This window comes from Triticum dicoccoides, chromosome 2B (assembly GCF_002162155.2).
Source record: "Triticum dicoccoides isolate Atlit2015 ecotype Zavitan chromosome 2B, WEW_v2.0, whole genome shotgun sequence".
NCBI classification, from domain to species: Eukaryota; Viridiplantae; Streptophyta; class Magnoliopsida; order Poales; family Poaceae; genus Triticum; species Triticum dicoccoides.
Genome location: NC_041383.1, coordinates 384,436,955 through 384,453,036, shown reverse-complemented (window position 1 = coordinate 384,453,036; position 16,082 = coordinate 384,436,955). Strand labels below are relative to the sequence as shown.

Below are 16,082 nucleotides of genomic sequence, written 5' to 3'. Positions count from 1 at the left end.
CCAGCCCAGCAATAGGCAAGCACTGGCTGAAATCCCTTTCCACATCGTCCTTCTCTATTGGGGGCTCAATATTAATTATAGACGGTTAATATTATTCCGAATTAAGTGTGCAGCCTTCACTCGCACATTTTACTTCAATCAAGTCAACACATCTATTTTTATCGCCACCAGGTTTGAGAATAAGGTGGGATCCAAGAATGTAGTGGCTGGTGAATCACTGATCAAAAAGCGGATTTTTGAGAGATTCTTCATCGATCTAGTGGCCGGTGAATCACTAATCAAAGAGCAAGCAGCCGCCAGGTTTAATGATCATGGGTGAAGCAATTGATCATCAAAAAGTTCTTTATCAGCCGGCGGAAAGCATGGTAATTCATTCATTTCATCGGAAAAGGATCGAACTGGAGTCATCGCATCGTTTCTAGATCTTCGATACCTCTATATTCTAAAGAATAGGTCCTAAAATGGTCAATCAATTGTTTTCTCAACAGGAATAGAGGAAATGGCAAGGGTTTGAGTATAGCGAGCAGAGGAATAGTTTCCTTTATCAAAAGAAGCCTATCGACTTGGAAACAGAAGATGTTGTAACTTAACTGCACCCTTCCTCTTCTGCCGATCTTTACAACGCTATGCACATCTCCTCCTTAGTTTTGAAAAAGAAAAGGGCCTCTTTCCTTTTCCCAATACTTGACCAAGATTTTTGTTTAGTTCAGTTCCAGATTAGGAAGCAATAGATGTTCTATTGGCCGAGAAGGAAACCAGTAAGCAGATTGAAGAGATAGATTGAGTAACAGGCAGATTCCCCTCGTAACAGGCATATAAATAAGTCCCATTAAATTGATTGATAGACTACGCATCGATGGTGTCGAGTCAATCCTTGTAAGCTAAATACTACATAACCCTCCTTAGAGGGGGAACCTTAGAGGAAGAATAATAATACTTAGAGGACGGATGATGGTACATAGGCAAATCCTCAATCTGTAGATGCTTTAGTGCCAGGCAGGCAGAGCCAGAGCCGCGTCGGGCAACGAACAACTCGTTTTTCGGAAGATAGTTGCGTTGCAGGTAAAGCTAGCAGTAGTTGGAGCTAAAGCAAGCTAGCTATAGGTGTTCGGATAGTTGTGTTCATAGAGGGTTTTCTCCCAGAAGACATATCGATTACACACAAGAACCTAACTCTACTTCTTTTATCCTCCTTACTGCTCCTTATCTCATTTCTCCTTTTATTAGCACAGCACCTTGTACTCCTTTACAGAAGCTGTATCACTCAGAGCACAAATCGTTGTGCTCCTCACTGTTCAAGGGAGTTCTTGCCCTTCTCTGATCGGGGAAGGTCATTTAAAAACACTAGATCAGCCCATTTCAGTTGAAGAAAAAAAGTGATCCACCTAGAATATATGATCGATACCAAAAGATTGGATGTCATTTCTCAACACCAGCTTCTCACCTGGAGGAGGGAAGGGAGATATGAGCATAGCGATAGCGGTATCTTTTCCTCTTTTGATAGAAGCCCACACGCCCACTCTTCTACCCCCCGTACTACAGGGTATCAGGGGCCTCATGATCTCCACGAACAGAGATCACTACACAGGAAACATCTATATGAAAAACTTGCTTGCTTCTTCAAATCTCAAAATAACAGAACATATAGAAAGTGTTTTTGTGATTTTTCCATTCTCTTCGGGGAACCTATAGAAAGATTATCAGACGGCTTTCATGATATTATGCTTCCTTGCCCGTGTGGAACATGTGTGAGCATTATGTTTTTCTAAAAAGTGATCCGACTGGAAGAAGTGTTATATGAGGACTTCGAGATCAAATAGAGAATCTGTCTCTCCATTCCTCGTGAGCCACTTATTTCTCCGAAATCAGAGATCAGAGTGATTTTCCTCCTTTTTCCCAAATAGTCAACGGTCTTACACCATTGGGATACTTCGGATAAACTGGAGTACATATATGAGAGACTGGTGCTAAAACCTTTTCTCGAGATATCTTCCAGATTCTTAGGGTCCTTGCTCCAGATCTCGCCCCCCCCGGTGCAAAAGCAGTTGGTTCCGTAGTTTGAGAATTCTACTAATTCCAAGTATTCCATTATTATTATTAAATAAGATAATATAAAAAGTAAAGAGGAGAAGACATAACCAGAAGAATTGTGAGAAATAAGTTAATTTATCAAGTTGAGGCATTTCGATTTGGATTTCAAATAAGAAAAAAGGATTTTGTGAAATTTAGGAGTCGTTCGAAAGCATCAAGAGGGAAGAACTCAGATAGAAAGGTAGGCGAAGTTGGCGGCCAACCTAATTCCCCTCCCAGTTCTACCCTTGTGCATCCCCTTCGTAAACGATTTCCACTGGATCTGGAGATTCCCTGGGGCCCCCCGAATCATCATCTTCGGACCCCGAATCATCATCCCACCTATTACGCTTCCGCGAAGAAGAAGGGCCTGCCTCGTTCGACCCATCATTTGCTTTTGTGCTTTCAGGGGATCCCGTGGAATGAGCCTCCTGCTCTTCCAAAGGCGCATCGGGGTCGGGAGAATCCGGTTCACCGAGCTCGGCGTGGCGAAACCGCTGCGCCAGATTGGTGGCTATTGCGATGAATTCGCTTGCATCCCCGGCTTCCGTATAATCGGAGAAGATTTGTTGAAGAGTATCTCCTCCCTCACTATTCCACAATACATGATTTTCAGTGAACGATCACGCAGATTCACCTTCCTCTAAAGGAAGAGGAGTGCCTACTTCGTGAAATATTCTTTCAGCCTTGGAAGTCAACTCTGCAATTATGTCTTCGGGATGGGCGGCGTGCGCCATTTCCTGCTGGAGGTCTGGTAGTCCGCCAACGGGAGGTTGGTCTATGGGAAAGTCACCCTCATTAGGAGCATTGGTCATGACAATGAGACTGAGACCTACTTTTCGAATTCTCAGAGGCTATGAGATCCACTTTCTTTTGGAAAAGAGAAGGGAGAAGCAGCATTTCAACTGTGTGAGGATGGACTCTAGACCCACTCGTTCTGATTCTTTGGTTGCAATTTCTCAAAATGGATCATAAAGTTGATCTTGTTTACTAACTCACTCTCGAAGTAGAAGTACCGGACCAGGTAACCAGAAGATAAGGCCACTCGGCAAGACTGGACTAGTTTAACATGGCTATCTAGTGGAACACTATATATATAGGACTTGTAGAGCTTGAAAAAGCTTGTTTTGGTCTTTTTTTCTCTTTTCTGGGCACTGAACTTCATAGACAGACTTACCAACTCATGAGCCAAAGTAGCAAATTTCTACTTCTTGGGAGGGGCGGACTCTACGTTGGTAGATCGAACTTTCGTTTCTTCCTTCCATTTCATGTGTTCAAGTAGTCTCCTTTTCAAGTAGATACGCTTTGATACCAAACTGGTGTGCATTCTATGCTTACCCAGCGAGCGAAGGAGTGAGCCAATTCCTCTGTTCCGGTAGAGCCAATTCCTTTGGAGAATTCTTTAATTTCTTGTCTTTCCTCCAGTGAACAGAGTGGAAGACCAGGTATCTTCGTAGTTGGCTCTGGAATGATTGCTTGCAGGATTTCATATTTTCCAGTGATCAGCTTAGTTGGAAGAGATAGATAGGAGAAGCGAATGCCAGATGCGCGGTGTGCTAATCAATCCAATTTCATGAGATCGAGTCAAGATAAGAAGGCAAAATTCTTTGGAGTAAAGTCGCCTGGAAGAAAGAATAGGAATTTATCTAGCTATAGTATAGATAGAGTGTCAGATGAAATGCTTGACAAGGCAAGGAAACAGAAATTCCACATCCTCTGTTCACACTACCTGGATTGGAATTGGTTCTATCGAGATATACTGACTTGAAACAGGAATTTCTTGGTAACTGCTGCTTCTTTGAAGCAAGTGCTTTTGGGTTGGCTCTTCTGATATGTGTATTTGCTACCCATACGGAACAATTTCATTGATGAAAGATGGATGGCTATTCTCCACATTTGCCAGCATAGTGCACTTTTTCTTCTATTTCGTGATTCCTTTCTTTCTGTCGCCATTTGAAAATGGATTTCTCCTCCTGGTTTTAGTCACACACGTCTTTTCCACCTAGGAAGGATGCCCCTTCCTATTTTCTAGTTTTAGTCGAAAATACGATTCATGTTATTTGCTACATATTAGCTTTGTTTTGAGGAATAGCTGCTTATTAAAGTCAAACTACTTCTAGTTAATAGCTTTGATTGTCATTATGATTTGATCAGTGATTATAACTTGGCCAAATACTATAATAAGTATTCACATACTGTTCTCAACAGCTCCAATATGATGTATTTAGCCGTTAATTGCTGCATTTTCTGGAGTACCGGCCAAAAACTGGCGGTTTTGGCAAGGCCTTGAACTTCATATATCCCTTTTTTACTCAATCCAGAATACCGAGAAAGTCAGATTGAATCATTTTGTTGACCTTTCCTTTGGATTTATTATCATAGGTAGTGTTCGAGATTGCCTCTGTGCGGTGAACGCTCGAATGTAGCTAACATCAGTTTTGTCCTCGCGTGGTTGAAGGAGATGCTGCTGCTGGATGGAATGCTTCCGGGGCGCCATGATCCTTCTATCAGGAATAGAATAATCGAGGGCACTGACTGACTGCATCAATAATCGCTTAGTGAGCTATTAATTGCCGCCAATAGCGCTTCGCTTGCATGCAAGGCGGCTAATAAAAGCGCCAGGTAGACGCGCGGAGATGCATTTTGAGTACTGGTGGTACTGGACAAGCTCTAGGGGAATAATCTCTTTCTTATTTCTTTCCCATGACGACTAGGAACGGGCAAATCAAGAATTTCACTTCGAATTCCGGACCTCAACATCCTGCTGCTCATGGTGTTTCACGATCAGTATTCGAAATGAACGGCGAAGTGGTGGAACATGCGGAACCACATATTGGATCACTCCAGTGCGGCACGAAGCCGCTGATGCTGAGTAGGCTCCTATGCCGCTAGCACGGTGGAGGTTTTGTAGCGCGTCATGAGCACCGGGCAAAGGGACAATTGAGCAACTCAAGCGAACTGCCCTACCTGACTTTGGATAAAGATAGAAGGGAGAAGGTTGTGAAGGTGGCCTCGTTATCCACACATCTGGTCGGAGGACCGACCTGGGTTTTCACGAGCGTAGGCGGGTCCTGGAGTGCCCGTCAAGGGCGCTAGCGCATACCCCGGGGTGATCATCACCACCTGCACCTCACATCTCGGCACAGTGGAACGTGTAACCCGCCTGCTGTCCAAGTCAACCACTGAATTTCCTTTAATTCATAGCGCCTAACAGAACATAGCAGCAAGGGACAACCCACCCATACAGAAAGCCTACGGGGAGGATGGCACTACTGGCAAAGACCGTCTGGCGAAAACGCCGCAGGCGCGAAGCGTGGTGGGCCTGCGCCAGGGGAGCATAGGGAGGAAAGGGAGCCCGGACGATGGAAGAGCCAGGGGAAGCCAGGTCATTTGACGTAAATGGAAGGTCCGAGTGGCTCATTCATTCTTGAAAAAATAGGGGCGGGGAGCGAGCCAATGTATCAATGAATAGATACAGTCAACGGTATTAAGACAGCGCTGCCTACACGCGAATTAGCTAACGAGGTCGAGTAGTCTCAATTTCACTACAGAATTTGTGAATGAATGCTGGGCTGGGCCACCTCAAATGGCGTGCGCCACATGCGGGGAGACCCGCACGTACGGTTTTCAGGGGGATCCGGCCGACCGGTGCCCACCCGACTAGAGGGACTGAGAAATTAATCGAGTACAAAACTTATCTTCAAGCTTTACCTTATTTTGATCGTTTAGAGGGCGATCGCGGAGTCACTGAATGAAGTCCTCCCTCCCTTTCTTTCGGAGGTGCTGACCCACTGCGAGGCAGATATGACTAAGTGACATATTGAATATGGCGACGACTATAGCATGTCGTAGAAGGAGATAAGAGGTGGATCCAACGACCCACTAAGACTCACGTATCTACAACTACATTTCCGAGCGGCAGTCAAACGGAGGCGTGAATGCAAGATGCCAGCGAAATGATTGACCGGACAGAGGCTAGGGCAGCTTTCTTCCCACCGTGTCCTTCCTTGTGTGTCGGAGATACAAAGCGAGTGCACCTAAAAATAAGGGGAACTGAATCGATCTATTCCATGGCGAAGCATCCGAAGCATAACTGCACACTCACACGAACTTTGCCGAGAGATAGGAGCATTCGGTGGAACCGGTGAACTACACTTGCTTCTTGATAGATGTGTGGACAGAGGGCTCGTGGTACCTGCTGCCCGCCCTTCCTCCGCTTTGATAACTGTGTGAACGTAGAGTGGTCAGAGAAAAAGGGAAGGAGGTCCTCATACGGAGTCGCACACTTGAGCAGTGCGAGAGACTGGAGAATGGGTCGAGTAAACTCCCTTAGGGCCGATTAAATCACAGACGAGGAACTTTTCTTTCTTTTTTTCTTTTTGATTTGAAGGGTATGTTCTCAAAAAAGAAAGGCAGAGGTAAATACTTCGAAGAGGTGGCTCGGTAGGGATGGAATGGTCAATAGTCAAGTCAAGGATGACTTCTTTGTTGGCGAAACGATGGGGGATAGAAAGCACGCCAGTGATTCTCTGAGCCGGTCTTCATTTCGAACGCCTCGGGAAATAGGTCGAGATAGATGACAACACCTTTTTATCCTCTTCCTTACTAGGAAGGCGCATTCCTACTAATGTAATCTCCATTACAGATGGACAAATATTCTTATCTGCGGATCTATTCCATGCCAGAATTCGACCCGCTATTAATGTGGGTATTTCAGTTTCCAGAGTAGGATCCGCGGCTCAAATTAAAGCCATGAAACAAGTAGCTGGCAAATCCAAATTGGAACTAGCTCAATTTGCAGAGTGAACATAAGCATTGAACACCGACGGCTAGCCCATACATGCAAACACAAGAAATCAAACCAAACAAAGACACTTAGCATAGGAGTATATCAGAATCAAACTAAGACAAAGAACACCTGACATGAAAACAAATGTCTCCAGACACTTATTTAATTTAAACCAACCTTAGAAAACTAAAAAGAGTCTACATACTCTTCTATTCTAGCAAGATGCTAGACGAATAAAGAGCACTTGCTGCTCCACCCGCAGCGCTTCCTGCCTCTCCTCCAAACCCTCTATGCGCTCTCTGGTAGCGCGAATGCGCGCTTCTTTCTTTGCAGGATCCATTGTTCTAACACTTGTCAACTGGTTGTTTAGCACTCTACGGTGCCCTTCAATCTCATTTTGCAGTTGCTCCATTCCGGTAGCAATTGCAGAAATCCTGTTTGCGGTTGCAGCATCCATAGCAATGCGTGCTAGTACTCAATTTCTTTGTGATGAAGTGAAGATATCTATATAGCATTTATAGAGTGGTAGAGTAATATCGCCATGCAGTACGAATTGCATGGCTGCATGCAGCCTTTATGAACAAACAAACTTTGCAGAGCCGTTTCACCTAATCGATTCCGTCGGCGGATCATCCATGTCACGAATTGAATGGTAGGCACAATTCTTACTAGTTCTCCGCCCTACTTTTTTCAGTTGAAGACTATCAGGCCTGGAAATGGAAACTTTGGACCCGGGAGACGGTTTGATGTCTCGTACATAGCCAGCCCAGGGCGCTGCCCATAAGGGTCACTGTATGTAGGTTTTCAGCTCTAAGGTCCCCACTCATCACAATCGTTGGCCCTCATCCCACATTGGAGCATAGCGTTTGTATCTTTCGGTGTATCAACAACATAGGCACCTGATATATTTGAACTTTAAACCATAAGGGAAGTTTTCACATAAGCAACCTTTCTCCCATTAAAAGGTGGGTACCTTTCCCTTAATCCTTCTCCCGTGCATGCTATTCTCCTGTTCCCCCGAAGGGCGGTATCAATACGGCAACCCGAAAGCTCGTTATCAAAGTGGTCTCTTCTCAAAAGCTTATCTGCCAGATGAAAACAAGTTCGTAGTAACAGGTGGCCGTTGAGCTCCTAGTTTGACTGTTGGTGCTAGACTAGAATGGAAGAATGCCCATAATACTGAAATGAAGAAGAATACCTCACTAATAAGAAATAGAGCAACACCCATTGTGCTTCCTTTCTTTTACTAGAGAGATTAGTCCAAGCCTCTAAATATCTTGAGGGCTTTGTGTTGGATCTGATGGTTGAGCCTTTGTTCTTTGCGAGCCTTGCCTTTCTCTTTTTTGCTCTGCTGTAGAGTTCTTTGATGGTCTATCTTCGCACCTGGCGCTTCTGGCGCTTTCTTCCTTCCACCTTCCTCTTGTACTCGACTCTTCCCCGATCACTCCCCAACAAAGGCTTGCTCGTCTTCGTCATAGTCCAAACTATTTCTCGTGTGACTGTGGTGCTTTCTTGAGCGATGACTTGGGAGGGTTCCAGTCACCCCTACCCGGGCAGACAACCTCCCTCATTCACATCATAATTACACATTTAGTTGAAGCGGATTCAAAGAGCTCTATCGAGCAAGGAAGGAGTTTTCCTAACTCGGATTTCAACTCGGTGGGTTCCAACAGCTAGCCTACACTTGAGAAGAACCATAACCCGTGTCGTCTTGTTCTCAGCGGTGAGCAGTCTCTTTTTCAGTAAATTACCAGGGAGCTACAAATGACACTGATCTAATCTCAAATTAGTCTAGCTGCCATGATCTTCCTGGTTGACTGAGCAACTTACATTCAGGGAAAGTGTGGTAAGGCGGGTAGCCTTGCACTGGCCGTTATCCCCGGGGGATGATTTTACTCGATAGGATCGTGGCACTTCGAAAGCTAGTCTATCGAATGTTTGTCGAAGCAATTGTCGATCGTGCTGAGATTCATAGGTCAAGCTATGTCAATTCAAAACGGCCTAAGTTTGAATGCAATTCTAGATCTGAAATAGGATCAGTTTCCGTACTTCTGTCTTTTTTAGAAAGTAAGGTCTGTATCGCAGAGTCTAATTTCCTAACTCGGATTTGAACTCGGTGGGTTCCAGCAGCTAGCCTACACTGGAGAAGAACCACAACCTATGTCGTCTTGTTCTCAGCGGTGAGCGGTCTCTTTTTCAGTTCATTACCAGGGAGCTACAGATGACACTGATCTAATCTCAAATTAGTCTAGCTGCCATGATCTTCCTGGTTGACTGAGCAACTTACATTCAGGGAAAGTGTGGTAAGGCGGGTAGCCTTGCACTGGCCGTTATCCCCGGGGGATGATTTTACTCGATATGATCGTAGCACTTCGAAAGCTAGTCTATCGAATGTTTGTCGAAGCAACTGTCGTACGCGTTGAGAGTTCACAGGTCAAGCTATGTCAATTCAAAACGGCCTAAGTTTGAATGCAATTCTAGATCTGAAATAGGATCAGTTTCCGTACTTCTGTCTTTTTCAGAAAGTAAGGTCTGCCGGTTTGCAACTCCGAAGCTGAAAAGGAAAAGTAAATAAGTGCATTTGGCCATTGTGTTTTTCCAACTTTCGTAATAGATCTGGGCATGCATGGTTTTCAATAGATAACCCTAGGCCTTCTTCGTTTCCCCACGGGCATTCACTTCTCTTCAAGCTCGGGATTAGCAAACATGGATCCGACGCCCATCTCTTTTTCCACTTTGCAAGGCTGAGAGACTTTACCAATTGAGAAAAACACTCTTGATCCTTACATCACATCTTTACTATGACTAAAAAGTGCCGGAAGGAGAAAGTCAAAGAAGGACTCGAAACTTGCAGATAATGAATATAAAGATGAAAGATTGAATGCTTTATCAGAGATAGATTTTGACTTGGGCTTGAACAAAGCCATTCTTCGCCTTTCTTCGCTAGTTCGCTTAAGTACATAGGTTATGGCAATACAACATTCTATCTTTTGCTTAGGCTTGAAACACTTATTTTCTTATTATCTTTTTTATTTTCTGTCGCCCTAGGCAATCTCTTTGCTTGCTGACATAAACTTTCAACATAGATCAAGTTGTTTTTTAGGAGTTTTACCTCTTCTTACTTCTTGACATCAAAAAGACAAGCGTTTACCTCCTTCCTAGCAACCTACATATCTGTCTGCTCAAAGCACATTCGAAGTATAGTTGACTATTCCTCCTTTACGTATCTCAGCCAAAGCCTACTTTATTCTCTGCAAGCCAGGTAGTTAAGGAATTAAGTAACTAATTTGATTGGTGGTAGGCTCCGAAGAAAGCTTATGGATTCAGCACTTTGCTATAAGAAAGAAGCATGGTTGTCCGACAAAACTAGAGTTTTAAGTAAGCAAGAGATTGATTGCGTGGTAGGAAAGAAAGGAAACTACCAAGCGAGGGATTGTTTGCATATTATATACTTATTAACTTCCGGTCAGTAAAGTACTAGTTTTTTAGTTAGTAGTGTGCAATACTGTTTAAGAAATGCATGCAATCTAAGACTTATGAAAACATATACTTGAGTCAAACTACACTAGAATAGTCAGTGAAAAACTACACTGAATTAGAAAGGTCTTTTCCTTGAAAGAATAGGTTTTTTGCATCAAGAGGCTGTGAGGAAATAACCACACAATCAGGTTGTTGGTTCAACCCAAAATTGATCTTCTTCTTTCTTGAACGGAATTTTTTTATTTGCAAAAGAATTGGTCAAAAACGCCCCGATCTTCCATTGAGAATCATCAAAACAATGAGAATTCACATTTGTTAAATAGCTTCTTAAATAGCTTGCCATTTCTTCCATTATCTCATAAATAAATAAATGATTGGTCTTTAAAAAGAAGGATCGACCTTTTTGACGACTGGGAGATCCTATAAAATAAAGAGCGTTTCGTAAACAAATCAGTGTCTTGTCTGAATCGAGAATAGCAATTCCATTTCTTGAACCACAGATATAGACTTTGAAATGGTGATCAGCTACCCGACGGCCGAGATGTGCATCGTACAAAGTAATTTAGTACAGACTATCGAAAGCATTGTCATTTTGCGATTTGAGTTTCGGAGATATAGGTGGTAAGTTATGGGTAATGCGGGGGAACTTTAAGACGAGATAGAATACCTAATATGGGAGTGGTTTAAGTGAGAGAATAGCTCCCTTACCAAACCAACTGAGCTATTTGCCATGTTTTTGACAAATGACCTAACTTTGATGTGATGTGCCCGGCTAGCCCGGATCATTCTTAGAGCAGTCGAGGTTACCAGAATTATGGCCTCCCGTACAAGAACTGGCACTATTGTAACTCGCTATGGGCCTCCTGCCTTCTCAAAAGAAACTGGCTTTTGAAGAAATTACTCTATTTTACGCATTTAGTTGAAGCGGATTCAAAGAGCTCTATCGAGCAAGGAAGGAGTGCCATGCACGAGCGGAGCGAAAACTAAGCAAGGGGAATTCCGTCATTCCATGGAAAGCATGCGAAATCCTTTGATTGTTTATAGAATCAAAATAACTATATAGTCTTTCTTGTTCCACTTGCAAGGCAAGGAAAATAAAATGTCAGTTTCGTTATTACAACCTTATTTTTTTATGTCAAAGACAAAAAGCTACGCGCAAATTCTCATTGGATCGTGGTTGTTCTTAACAGCGATGGCTATTCATTTAAGTCTTTGGGTAGCACCACCAGATCTTCAACAAGGTGGAAATTCTCGTATTTCATATGTACATGTTCCTGCGGCTCGGATGAGTATAGTTATTTCTATCGCGACAGCTATAAACAGTTCCTTGTTCCCATTAACAAAGCATCCCATTTTTCTTCGCTCTTCCGGAACCGGTACAGAAATTGGTGCTTTTTCTACTTTGTTTACGTTAGTGACTGGGGGGTTTCGGGGAAGGCCTATGTGGGGTACCTTTCGGGTGTGGGATGCTCGTTTAACTTCTGTATTCATCTTGTTCCTTATTTACCTGGGTGCACTGCGTTTTCAAAAGCTTCCTGTCGAACCGGCTCCTATTTCAATCCATGCTGGACCGATCGATATACCAATAATAAAGTCTCCAGTCAACTAGTGGAATACATCGCATCAACCTGGGAGCATTAGTCGATCTGATACATCAATACATGTTCCTATGCCCATTCCAATCTTGTCTAACTTTGCTAACTTCCCCTTCTCTACCCGTATCTTGTTCGTTCTGGAAACACGTCTTCCTATTCCATCTTTTCCCGAATCTCCCTTAACGGAAGAAATAGAAGCTCGAGAAGGAATACCACTAAAAACCTAGTTCGCTCTCAAATAAAAACCTAGTTCACTCGCTAAAGCATCCATGGCTGAATGGTGAAAGCGCCCACCAACCTAGAAAGGCAAAATGGGTCAAAAAGTAGGTTCGATTCCTGCCGGATGCACTGCCTCTTAAAGACAGAAACAGAGGAGGGAAAGAAGGTAGTATAGGGAACTTGCTTTTGGATTCTTATCGAAAGTGAATCCCTCTAACACTTCTGTTAGTGTTTTATGAGAAAATCTTTTATAGACACAACAAGTGTGAAAATCCTTAGTCACTAGGCAAGAAAGCTCGATGGGAACAAAAAGGATATAATTAGTTCATAATCAAAAAATGTAAAATTTCAAAGGAAAGAAGGAATGGCAAGTTTCCCTCCATTGAACATCAATCAATCTAGAAATAGGTAAAGGAAGACGTATCACAGGGGTATTTTGCTTTTTTTCTATTCACTTCCGTGGGGTTCTAAATTGAAAACATGAACACAAACGAAATCGTATTGAAATTACATAAAAAAAGAAAAGGGAGTAGTAGCTCTTGGTTTAAAGAAAAGGGAGGAGATGGATCGAATTCAGTCTTTTTCCTTTCTTTGATGATCTTCAACACATCTATTTGAATTCCCTGTGAGTGAAGGATTTCTCGTATGGAGAAAAACCTCTTGAGCGCTATCTGATCTTATTTTTGTATTTCAAATATGGGACCTGCCTTTTTAATGGGACATCCCGGCAACAGGCCTACTCATGCATGTGGCCAAGTACTCGACCAATCCTCGGAGTGAAGGGATGAATGAATTCTCGAGGTCTGGTTCATTGAGGTCAGCATCACATGAAACCTTTAGCACTTCCGTTTGATATTGAATGGAGTATGGCTGGAAGGTCAGCCTAGCTAGTCTTGTCAATCGGCCCTGACTCGTCCTCTCCTTGGTACCTACCGCTATTGAACTTTGGTACCTATATTCCTGAAACAAGACAGACCTTCATGAAGACCTTCTATTTTGGAATAAGATCAGACATTTCCACATTGAGGTGAAATTACATATGAGGAAAATAATCCTAGACTACGAAAGCTGCCCTTGTGTGGTAGAACCAGGTCTTCCATCGGGCGGTCAGCCAAGTACTGAAGCCCCTATCTTGATATAGAATAGAAGTGAGTTCACACTAAAAATAGAAGAAGCCCTATGATTTTGGAGCCCTGCTATCAATCACTTCGGTAAAGGGATCGAAAGATTATGGTCTAAAATAGAGATTTGAGAGTCCCTCGTGTGAGTACATGCTGAAGAGCAAGGAGTGAAAGTGTGTTCATCTTTCTTTCTGCTAGTTGTTTCCTGCTAATAGTGAATAGTGAGTGCCCCATACATAGCCAATGTCCGCCCGTGTTCACATCCAGTCTTCTCTGTACACTAGTGCAGCTTCCAGCTCTATGCTATATATGGTAGTCGTTTGACTCAGGAATCCCTGATAAAAGCTTTTAGTCCGTGCCTGGCAGTTTCAGCCGTGGTCCAGTCCAGCAGCCTCTTTTCGATCCAAGAGTCGCATGAGAAGAAAGCTTCCGGTTAGCTTCAGTTCGTATTAGTTAAATAGAACAGGAACCTCGTAACTATGCCAAGCTCGATCTTGGTTCCAATGCTGCAGAGAAAGGTTATGGGTAAAAAGAAGGTCTTTATCCTGGTGCTGCGGAGACCGGTGTTGCTGATCAAACTCATTTTCTTTCGAGGAGATCAGAAATCTATGAATTTTTGCGAAACGAATTTACATATTTATTGCGAGGGGCTTTGAAAAGCGAAAGGATGAAGACTGATTTAGATCCTCTGAAAGCGCAGGAAGTATTCCTTTTGAGCTTTTTCTCCACCCACCTCTGACCATCCTATTGGAATGGTCCGAGGAAAGACTACGTACGAGAAATCATTCTCATAGCCAACTTTCCTTCTTCTGAGCAAATAATTGTAGTATTTAGTCCAACCAATCATTGGTGAATCTATGTCTTTTGTGAAAAGTGGAGTATTTGTGCCCAAGATCTTTCTGTTCCCTTTAGTAGGTGCACACATCTCGTATGGTAAATATACCTTTGTGCCCTATAAGGTAAGATTGATTCCGCCTAGGAGGGCCAACCGAGCGAAGCTCTTTTTTTTGCCGTGCCGTGAAGTGCAATTTTCTCTTATGTGTTTTAGAGAGGTTGTCGAAAAAAGACGATCTATAGAGATTCCCCATCTATATCCAATCAAGAATAGAAGCGAGTCGCTTCCGGCGTCGGCTTGTAGTCTCTGATGTCGGCACACGCACGCGCCCGCCATCATGCCTCCTTGGTTCAGGACGAAGCCAAGCGAGACATACGATAGACGAAGGAAGCGCCCACCCAGCAGGAGGGCTAAAACCTGTAGTTTTGAAGTTCCAAACTCCAGCTTCGAAGCTGGAGTGCTTTAGCCCTTTTTAAGCAAGAATCACCGTCTTGAGCGCCTTGCGCGCTCAAGAACAAGCAAGGGATGAGCGCTTTGTTGCTAAAGCGGATATGTTTTCTTGCTGGGGAAGGCTAGTTTGATCGAGGATTGGAGAGGAGGGATAGGTGGAATAAAAAAGCTCGGGATGGATTTTGGAGTCTTTCTGCGAGCCGTGTGAGCTAGCTAAAGATCCATCGTTATCCTTTCCAGCAATGGAGGCGGAATCAATGGTCATGTCAGGTTTCAGATTCAAAGAGAGATGTCAAGCAAGCGCCGAATCTGAGTACTCAACTTGCCCGACCCGCCTCTTCCACTAGACCTCGTCTTTTGAAGAGCAGCAACCCTACAAGCCTAATAGAACCTTGTTTCCCTATTACTAACTTTTGCTTTGAGCGTCGCACTCCAGTGGCTTTCTTTCCTATGGCTTGGATGGGGGTCCTCAACAAGATCTATATCAGTGTCATTATTTACTTATTTAGACGATAGATGATGATAGAGAGCAGACTGGCTCTGAGGAAGAATATCTTAAGTAGTTGAATCCGCTCCGCTAGGTTAAATTGTATGATCTGAATGTAAGAGGACTGCTGCTGGTGACACAATTTCTTTTTGGTCTGAAGAATGAACTTAGAGCTGCAGTGGAAGTGCACATGCCTAACTCAATTAGTGAAGCTGCATCTTTTTCTCAATCAAGTGCGGGAAGGAGTTTTGGAGAGAGGCAGGCACTACATGAACAAGAAGGACAGTAACTAGAATTAGAAGTCAGTTGCCCCGCAGCAGCAAGGCTATGTCTCAGTCAAAGTTCGACAGGGGGCAAAACAGTTGCTGTCCTAATAGAAGTTCATGTCGATCCAGCCAAGCCAGTGCCATCATTAGAAAGTCCGGCCATTTTAGTTTCAGCCAGTTCAAGTTAGGGCAAGGAGGAAAGGAAGAGAGTAATGCAAGGATGTAAAGAATGAGGCGCTAGAACAGACTGGCCCGCGGGCTTCCAACCTGACACCGCTTTGCTACTTTTCGAAAGAGGAAGAGAAGTTGCTTGTACGAGACTGCGCCTCCCAGCTGGAAACTCCAATGGCATTTTCGGTAAATGAAAGCAAAGCGAAGCTTTACGACCAAGAAGAGATAAGCATATTTTATGAATGATAGAAGGAGTGCTCCCCGAGCACAGGCTCGCTTGGAAGGATAGATCACTTGAGGGAACGAACGAGGAAGACCGATCCCAAATAAATAGAGTTTCCGATGTTAGGAGGAATTCCCTTTAATAGGGAAAGCTTAGATCGGTACCTCTGGCATCGGTACCTTGACTAAGCGCCCTGGGCGACCAGACTCGACAAGGGTAAGATCCCAAATCTGTTCCTTTCCTGTTGTAAAGTCTGCACCCTTAGGGGTGGCATCCCTTTACGCATGAGCCTTGTTAGTGCATGTCTCAGTCCCTTGAGACATGCTCAGTCCTATGTTAGGAAACCAAATAGTGTAATTAGCTTCCCCCTCTATTC

At 43.7% G+C, this 16,082-nt stretch overlaps 3 pseudogenes; 1 reads left to right on the top strand and 2 right to left on the bottom strand.

The window, feature by feature from the left end:
- Nucleotides 1-1,599: 1,599 nt before the first annotated feature.
- LOC119363795 lies at nucleotides 1,600-2,183 on the bottom strand (annotated as a pseudogene).
- Nucleotides 2,184-5,782: 3,599 nt separating this feature from the next.
- Nucleotides 5,783-6,342, bottom strand: LOC119360895 (annotated as a pseudogene).
- Nucleotides 6,343-11,315: 4,973 nt separating this feature from the next.
- LOC119363792 lies at nucleotides 11,316-12,446 on the top strand (annotated as a pseudogene).
- The last annotated feature ends 3,636 nt before the right edge of the window (nucleotides 12,447-16,082 follow it).